Source organism: Oratosquilla oratoria, chromosome 43 (genome assembly GCF_046742065.1).
Source record: "Oratosquilla oratoria isolate Oo_2021 chromosome 43, ASM4674206v1, whole genome shotgun sequence".
NCBI classification, from domain to species: domain Eukaryota; kingdom Metazoa; phylum Arthropoda; class Malacostraca; order Stomatopoda; family Squillidae; genus Oratosquilla; species Oratosquilla oratoria.
Window position 1 is genome coordinate 40,398,970 of NC_134819.1, and position 10,000 is coordinate 40,408,969.

General features: G+C 38.6%; 1 protein-coding gene across 3 annotated transcripts in view; it reads right to left on the reverse strand.

Annotated features, from left to right (window-relative positions):
* The window catches only part of LOC143021941 (uncharacterized), a 759,783-nt gene that overhangs the window by 671,175 nt on the left and 78,608 nt on the right, over positions 1 to 10,000 (reverse strand). The window lies entirely within an intron of this gene.

Here is a 10,000-nt window from a genome sequence, read left to right on the forward strand (position 1 = left end):
TGTATCTTCGCCCTAACTTTTTACAAAACCTGAATGAACTTGAGTGTGTAATAGGAGATTATCAGTGTGGATTTATGAGTGGAAAGTCAACGATTGACCATATTTTCACATTAAAACAAGTAATGGAGAAAGCATGGGAGTATAATACGATGCAATACCATTTGTTTATTGATTTCAAACAAGCGTACGACAGTATATACAGACAGAGTGTATGGGGCATACTAAAGGAATTTCGAATACCGGACAAGATAATACGCTTAATAAAAGTCTGTCTTACAAACACAAAATCAGTGGTAAGGGTCGATGGAAGATATTCGGATTGTTTCGAAATTGAGAATGGCTTGAGGCAAGGATGTGTGTTATCTTGTTTGCTGTTTAACTTGGTGATGGAGAAAATAACTAGGACAATGATAAATAGAGAGGGTGGATGTAAACTGGACAACATTAAGATCAATAATCTAACATACGCTGATGATGTGGACCTAATTGCCGAGAGTAGAGATGATTTGAAAGATCTAATCACCCCACTAAAAGAGACAGCAGAGAGAGTTGGGCTGCAAATAAATTTCGATAAAACTAAACTAATGTGTATGAGCAGAGAGAATAGGAACGTAGAGGATGTGTTTTTCGAAGACAAGAAAATAGAGGAGGTAGAGAGTTTCAGATATCTAGGTGCGACAGTAACAAATAGAAACGAGATGAAGACAGAAATAAATATAAGAATCGCTTCAGCAAACAGATGTTATTTTAGCCTTGTACCATTATTAAAGAAGAAAAGCATATCAAGAAATACAAAATTAAGAATCTACAATACAGTCCTACGACCTATAGTTTTATATGCCAGTGAGACATGGAGCTTAACAAAACAAATGGAACAAAGACTATTGGTGTTTGAGAATACAATATTGAGGCGAATTACTGGACCAGTTTTTGATGAAATTGAGAATAGGTGGAGAGGGCGACACAATAATGAGCTGAGGGAATTAACTAAACAAGAGAAAATAACAGATGTTATAAGTAGGACAAAATTGAGATGGGCTGGGCATGTGGCGCGTATGGAGGACCATAGAATTCCAAAACGAGTTATGATGGGTAGAATACCTGGAAGAAGACCCAGAGGGAGACCTCGAATGAGATGGATGGATGGAGTGGATGCGGAGATGGACAGAAGAGGAATAGATAAAATAACCTGGATGGAAGCAGCACAGGACAGAAGGGTATGGAGAGGATTACTGTTGGCGGACCAGAATCTACACGAGGTTCAAGATCCAGCGGAGTGAGTGAGTGAGTGAGTGAACTTGATACTAGTCCGCGTCATTGCTCAGTGTCTTTACGGAGCATTCAATGTCAACACGAAGGTCAATGACCTTGTCTTTGGCGATGATATTGTACTGATTGCAATCCTCGATTCACTACGGAGGGATACAAGGTCGCTTGCAGTCCAGGTTCTTCTGGACCAAAGTCAAGGTCCAGGTACTTGGGAGCATCCTAAATGATACAGTTAAATCTATTCACATATGTGGCAAGGGAGGTCTAAAGTCTTTGAAAGATTCACATATCTTGTAAGTGTGGGTCATAAGGGGTGGGTTATGCCAGAGAGCTTTTCGCAGGAAAGGTTAGCCCATGGCGTTATTGATTCGTGTAACCAGAACATATGAAGTTGTCGATACTTATGCAAGAGGATTAGGATCCGAATTTTCATGTCGCTCGTTCACTGTCTTGTTGCGCGGCGAAACGACATGAACAATGAATGCTGACTTGATAAAGGTGTCTTGACGCCTTTGGTCTGAAACTCCTTCGGAAAACTATGGGTTATAGCTGGAATGGCTCTGAGTATAACCAGTAAATATATCTTGAGATGCGGTTAAGAGTTGTTACTACCATAATTTGTGGAAGCCAACTCCGGCTATATATATGGGGTAAGTGGCATGCTTCACTGAAGTTGATCCCATTCATATTGTAAACTCTACGATAAACAACCCTTGAAAAGGAGACTAAGGGAAAACCCACATACAGAATGCCAGGAACACATCGACCTATTCAGCTGAGATCTGCTTGAAACAGGAAGGAAGAGTGCATGGAAGCTTGCCGAGGAAACTGTATGGACTGGCGTCAACGTTTGAGTGACTGCAGGACTCGCAGTAATGGTTATAAACTGGACAAATCTAGATTTAAGAAGAAAATAGGCAAGAATTGGTTTACTAATAGGGTGGTCGACGAATGGAATAAACTTAGTAACGATGTAGTAAGCGCTGAAACTATCATTGTTGTAAGAAATGATTAGACAACTTTATGGATGGGGATAACAGGTGGTGAAGGATACGGAGCTGCCTAGTGTAGGCCTCATGGTCTCTTGCAGTCTCCTTCATTCTTATGTTCTTATGTAAGTAACGTACTCCCTGGCATATGCTCCCTACTGATAACAACAAAGATGATATTTGCAAGAAAAGCAGTTCTAATACTCCTCTTAATATCAACACCCATTATGGAGGGAAACCGGACAAACCCCTGAAGAATACTGTCTTTGTTATCTAACAATCCGTGGCACAACCAGCTGTTAGATTTCATTTCCCTCCCAACCTTCGATGAAATTTACAAGCTCCTGGATCCAGAAGAGTGGGAACAGTTGCACATTGCCGTCAGCAGATGGCGTCCTTCGACTGTGAGTTCGACTTTAACAAACTATGAATCTCAGCCGTTCGATAGTCTTGAGATACAAGTTGTTGAATGTCTATATGCGGCCGCGTTCAGATAAAACATATTACTGTAATATTAAAACAATTAACCCTTAATTACTGATCCATGAATATAAATTGATTTATAGTAAATATCACTCATAAATCAATTTACATAACAATATTTAGTATATCTATCAGCAACATTTATTGTACTGCTATGATTATAGTGTGCGTCAGAATCATACGCCATATTTGTGCAAAAACTAATGAAACTACGGCATACAAGGTATTCCAGAAGAAAAAATCACAAGACTAAAACCATCAGCACACTTTTTGTATAATTTGAAACAAAAAAATGTGTTAACAAGAATGAAGTAGAAATCATTAGTTCCTTCTTTAACATACTTAAAATTCTACTATATGGAACACTCGTAGGCCTTATCCACACTAACGGTTTGAACCACGCGGAGACCACGGTGGTACCACACAGTTATGAAAAAAGTGCGCGGTTGTGTGTGAACGCCCCTATTGACTTACATTGTAATTGAACCGCCGTAGTTGAAACCGCTAGTGTGAACATGACTTTAGAAAAACTTCATTTAGATAAATTTATCAACCAAATACCGAGTATTTAATCTATTCGTGGTGTGTGCGGTTCAATTCTTCTCTTAGATTCATTACCGCAGGTAATGTATTGATTACTTTCATTGAACACTTTCGATGACGTTCCATTACCTTTGTGTCTCAAGAATAATTGAACGAAATGTCCAAAGAGCTCTCTGTGGTCACGCAACCTCGATTCGTTGATGCAGATTCCGGATGATATACACCACAACTTAGGGATCACCTTGTCACCTCATCCTTATTGATTGCTCACGATATTTAGCAGATGCGACGTGAATAAGATATACACTCATTCACAAACCTTCCTGGTACTCTAGTGTGAATGTAATATTTTTCTTATTTCTGGTCTTCTTTCTCCAATTATCGTATGAAAATTATTATTTTTGGTTGAAAATTGTCTTTCACTTTGTAAGTTTGTAAACGTTTTGTATCTATTGTAGCTTTAATTGTTGGAAAAATATATTTCTTTGTCTAAGTGTACGCTAACCACCAAATTGTCAGAATCATGCAATTCTCCACGATGTAAATTGAGATATGACTATGCAAATACATTTTTTATTGCTTCGCACTTGATGTACATTTCAACAATATTTCCATCAAAGTAGAATATAACTATTTGTAGAGTTGAACATTATATATATATTCAGCAAGGATATCTTTATGACTGTGGCAGCATGTCCTCATAGTCAAGATGAAAGTGAGGATCCTACGCTAGGAGGCTCGTAGCTGCGGCCGAAGCCGTCACTTTGACCCTGTGCGCTACTTGGACTGTTGGAATTGGTAACAGTCACTGCAAGGAATCAGATAGAAGTGAGTTGTTCGAACCCAAAACTGAACGAAGGCGAGAACAGCATGCTTCCGATTATGCCACAAGTTGTGGTGACTCATAATGTATGGGTCCCCATTGCACTTTACCCATTTACCATCCTTTCATGCTTTTGTTATGGCTGACACCAGGAGACGTTGCTCTGCTGGGGGGGGGGGTAGGCGACACTGTAACGAAGAGGGTCGGGAGAACTGAGACTTTTTTTTAAATAGTATATCTAAAACAACGACCACTTTATAAAAGAATACAAGAACAAGACACTTATATCCAGTCAAAGGAATGAGAAAAACAAATCTTCAACCCTAGCCTAACATGGTATAGTGTAACAAATACTAACTTAACAACCTAACTTGACCTACTTAGCCTAACCTAACAGTCTAACCTGATCTCACATACTGATCTATCCTCTTATAACCTAATATAGTTTTTTAAGCTAAGGTCAGTGAAGTTTCATATCATATGGGAACTCGTCAAAATACAATTTAATACAGGTTAGTTGTGTTGTTCGTTATTTATTTTTTCCATTACGAGACACTGGCTACGCCGTTCCTAAGAGGCTCGGCCTTTGGCACATATTCAATATATACAGAATGTGGGTAAACCAAACTTTCCTCTTCTTTTATTCATCTTATCATCTTTAGAAAGACTAAAAATTACCAATGAGTAGGTAATATAACTTTTACCGCTCTACAAAATGTTACAATATGCTAATATTAAAAAATGAGAGATCTTTTTAAATGTTATTTTCTATATATGACAAGATCCTTTTCACAATGTTCGATCAGATGTAAAAGTGATTTAATGTTTTCCTGAGATTGATTTAATGTCAAGATATTTTCATCTGACCTTTAGGATATTTTTTTTTTTTTATCTCTTGTTTTCTTTCCTTCTTTCATTTTCTATCACTTTTTCAACAATTTGTTTTTATCTTTTCCCTTCAATTCTTCTCTTCCTTTTTTCCTAATTACTTTAATTTCCTCTTTTATTTTCCTTTTTTCTTTACGTTTTTTCTCTCTCCCCTCTAGTTTAATTTCCTTTAAAAAATATTTGTGCAAAATAAGGTTGACAATTTATCTCAATCAAAATATTCTCACTAATCTATTACTACCAATTATGACGGATCTGAACCTATAAAGACTTTGATCTTTTGCCACAAATTTCAGATTCCAAAACCTTTTGAACAGAAATGTATCAAATACCCCATATTCCTTTTTGCTTCATCTCTTCCCATTTTCTCCTTTGCCTCATCTCTTCCTATTTTCTTACTTCTTTTATCAAGACTCTTCATGAACTCCCTCCCAAGTCTTAAACACATTTCCTTTTCCTTCAACTTTTTCCCTCTCTAACCTTAACTTCTTTTCCGTTTTCTTCCACGGCCAACAACTCTCAAGCCTCTGATCGCTCCAAGAACTTCTTTCATCCCAAAGGACGCGTTACTCTCACCTGCTCTTGTAAAAATTCACCGTGATTGCAGTCCCCTAACTCACCATTCCACTTCCACACCATGGAAAGTGAGAAACTCCTGGTAGGGTGTTGCACTGTCAGTCGCTACCTTTTTCTCGAGTTGGTCCGCCTCCTCGCCTGGCGGGCGCAGTGGGTCCGCAGCAAGCCCCGGGACTCGAAATCACGACCTGCTCATGAGTCCGCGACGGTTTCCACTGAGATAACGCGTGGCCCCGTCCGTCTCTCTATGCATCTGCAAAGTCAATTCAGTCCTTCCACCTTCAACCCACACGTTGTGTTACCCTCATTAGGATTTCCTGGTCCTTTTGTATGTGTACGAGTTTTAAAGGAGATATCTATTCTTTCTGGTTTTAACTTCCGGGCCTCCTTTTTATAGATATAGGGTATATGTTTAGGGGGCTCTAGAGAATTTCTAGAATTGGGTTGGTACTTTTTACGTTCATTTATTCTAATATATTTTTTGCATTCCAGTGATATTTGTTCTGCACTCCGGGTATGCCGTTTCCTTGTTTATACTTGCTGATTAGTGCCTTTCTTTTGTACTCTGCATTCTACATACAGACCCTCTGTCTATTTGTCTGTCTGTCTGTCTGTCTGTCTGTCTGTCTGTCTGTCTGTTTGCCTGCCTGCCTGCTGTCTGTCTGTCTGACTGTTTGTCTGTATGTCTGTCTGTATGTCTGTCTGTATGTCTGTCTGTATGTCTGTCTGTCTGTTTGCCTGCCTGCCTGTCTGACTGTTTGTCTGTCCGTCTGCCTGTCTGCCTGTTTCTATCTTTTTCTGTGTCTCTGTATGTATGTCTCTTTTTCTGTCTGTCTGTCTGTCTCTATGTCTGTCTGCCTTTATTTCTGTTTGTCTTTTTCTCTATGTCTGTCAGTATATCTGTCTGTTTTTTCTGTCTATCTATTTGTCTGTCTGTCTTTCCATATGTCTATCTTTATTTCTGTAAATCTCTATCTTTGTGTCTCTCTGCTTATCTGTCTGTCTATCTGTCTGTCTGTCTGTCTGTCTGTCTATCTGTCTGTCTGTCTGTCTGTCTGTCTTTTCTGTCTATCTGTTAGTCTCTCTTGGAGAGCAGTCAAGTTCCTCAGAAAAATCGCAAATATTCTGGTCAGTCCCTGAGACCCGTTTTTGTTTTGGTGTTTACGTACCCGAGGGAAAATGGGAGGTGAGGGGAGGGGTGCCGAGCCGAAGAGAGGTAAACGGATGAATGCGGAGCAAGAAAAAGCTACGGAAAGGGGGGGCTACAGAAGAAAACATCTCTAGCAGAGCTGTGGACGGTTTTAGTCAATTTACTGAACGTTTTTGGAACAGAAATACCAAAGAAAAACATTTAACCAGAGTGGAACGTGACGCGCATTAGCTTTCTTTGTATGAATACAAGCTCAACTCGTTTTAAGAATAATACGGCGAGATGGCCTGTCATGTTTCTGATTAGGATAAGGGAGACTTTTAATGCATTGTAATGCAAGGGAGATTGCTAAGCAATCCATCAGAGCTGTCTAGTGTTGCAAAATCATCAGAATACGTGACTATCAAGAACGTAAAAGGTTGAAGGAGCACATTTCAATCATTCTTTCAGAAAGCGGAAACCAAATAATTTCTTCTCCATTTCTTCCTCCTCTTCCTCCTTTTTCTCTTCTTCCTCCTCTTCCTCTTCTTCCTTTCTTCCCCCTCGTACTACTCTCACTACTTTCTTCTTTTCATACTCTACTTCCTTTTCCTCCTCTTCTTCTTCCATTGAAGAGCCGAGATCATGCTAATAAGAGAGATTGAGTTCGTAAAGTGTCTGTCTCTCTGCCTCTATCTCACTCTGCCTCTGCCTCTGTTTTTGCCCCTATCTTAGTTTCTATCTCTGCATGTCTATCTATTTGTTTGTCTCTGTCTCTGTCTCTGCCTCTGTCCCTCTGTCCCTCTGCCCCTCTGTCTCTCAGTCTCTCGGTCTCTCTGTTTCTCTATGCCTCTGTGCGTTTGTGTCTGTGTTTCTGTGTCTGTCTATATCTTTCTGACACTGTCTCTGTATGTCTCTCTTTATCTCTCTTACTAAATAAATCTATATAAGTGAGAATAATCACAATGGAATTAGGAAAGACAGAATATTCGAAACACATACATCACATTAAAGAGATATAATTCCAAACTATTTGTCATTCTTTTTATAAATACCCAGTATAATGAACATAGCAAAATTAATAAAAAAAAAACTATAGGCAAAGCGAGGTATAAGTTGATAAAAAATATTTAATCACTCCCATCACAAAACTTTGATCACAAAGAGTCTCATAACGGTATTATGCTAGGCGAGAAAAAAAATATATATGCCAGGTGTTCTCAACCTAGGGTTTGCGAGACCCTCGAGTTCCACGGGACGGTTTACAGGGGTACACGAAAAACTATTTAAACATTTAAATCTACAGAGAAAATAAATCCATGTGTAGTATCGCTGTACATTGTTTTTTATGTTAATGCTTAATTGATGAATAATGTCATTACAATTTGAACCATTTGATATTCATTGCGGCACCATTGTATATCTAGTCTTAATATATTAACATTCTATATTTTGTGTCAGGTTAATGGGGGTACGGGTCGATGGTCTGGTAACTCTCTAGGTGTGTAACAAAAAAAAAAAAAATAAAGTTGAGAACCTCTGACCTAAGCACTGAGTAGCGTTTCGTCACGTCGACCCAGTTTTACCCAGTGACTCGTTCTAGCCGGGGCTCAATGAACAAATTCATTGCGGTAACGTAGACGTCCGATTTTTTTTTTTTTTTTTTAAAGCTATTATTTTACTCCGTCAAAATTTGGGCCACTTATGTAAAATAATTGATAATACCAGCAAAGGGAAAAATAATAGCAACGTGTTAAAACAGATATCAAAAAGTTTGCAAGGAAGTCCTCTTATAAATGCTGCATCAAATACATAACAATGTTGAGACATTGTGACTAGTAATGGAAAATGGAAAAAGAAGACACGGGTCTACTTCCGAGTTTATTCCTAACCAGTTTAGCTTTCCTCTGAAGAAACTCAAAGCCAAGCTAGTCAGGAATAAACTAGACCATTGTCTTATTTTTCCACCTTCCTCAGCATATACAAGAATGACACACGCACACACACACACACACACGCACACGCACACGCACACGCACACGCACATACACACACACACACACACACACACACACACACACACACACACACACACACACACACACACACACACACACACACACACACACACACACATATATATATATATATATATATACATATATATATATATATATATATATATATATATATAATTCATACTTATTCAAGTAAGTCTAATATTAATCTCTGATAATAAGGATCCTGAGCGAATGATGCGTACAGGTATTCCTTAACTCCCTAATAAATCTACTGCATAAAACATGTGCTCTTAATACCCCTAGGAAAATATTAATGAAAAGGATTACTGCGGAAATATACACACAGGTAAAGAGTAGCCTACGCCAGGAGGCGGCGTTGAGTAGTTGCGACCGAATCCATCATCTTTACCCTATGCAATTTGGGGTCTGTTGAGTCAGGTAATGGTCACTGCCAGGAATCGGAGAGGAGTGCGAGATTCAAACCCAAACCGCTAAACGAATGCAAGACCTGGACACTTCCGATGACGCCACTGGCGCACGTATGCTACAAAGCCCCGTAAGATATTTGTTACATAAAACCGGTGCTGCCAATAATCTCTACGGAGAAGTGTGTAGAAATACATAAATATATGTAAAGGACAACTAAACACATAAATATCTACATATATACCTACAAAAACGTTATTCATATCTACATCATAAAATTTGCTGTCAATAGCCCATTCGGTGAGTTAATGGAGATAAGTATGTGGAAATATATGAATATATGTAAAGGACAATAAAAAACGTTTACGGTGATGGGGTGGGGGGGTAGACGTTGACCAAGAGAATTAAAAGAGAGTCCTTCCCTCTCTCTTCCAGAGAATTTTTAGTAAGGCCAAGAAAGGAGAGGTCCATTGTGAACATCACGTAAATTAAAAACAAAGGTGGAAATACTTTTGAACAAATATTTGTGTCATCCAGTTTTTATTAAATAGAAATATCCTAGCTACGAGTATGTCATCGAAGTATGAAGGATGATTTTCACACTTTCAACAAATCTATGATTTTTGGGGGAGGGCGGGGGAGAAGCGGGCTACGAATAGCTAAGAGGTGGTCCCTCTTTGGAAAGGGTCTTGATTAATTTGAAAAATAAATAAAGCTAAAGCCTACGGTTTGAGTATATACAACCAACACCTCAAAGAGCCAAAATTGTATGATACAATCTTGTGCTACCGTGCCACAAGCCTTAATTAGAAATAAAACCAAGGCTTGGAATAAAAGAAAGGAAAAAAAAACA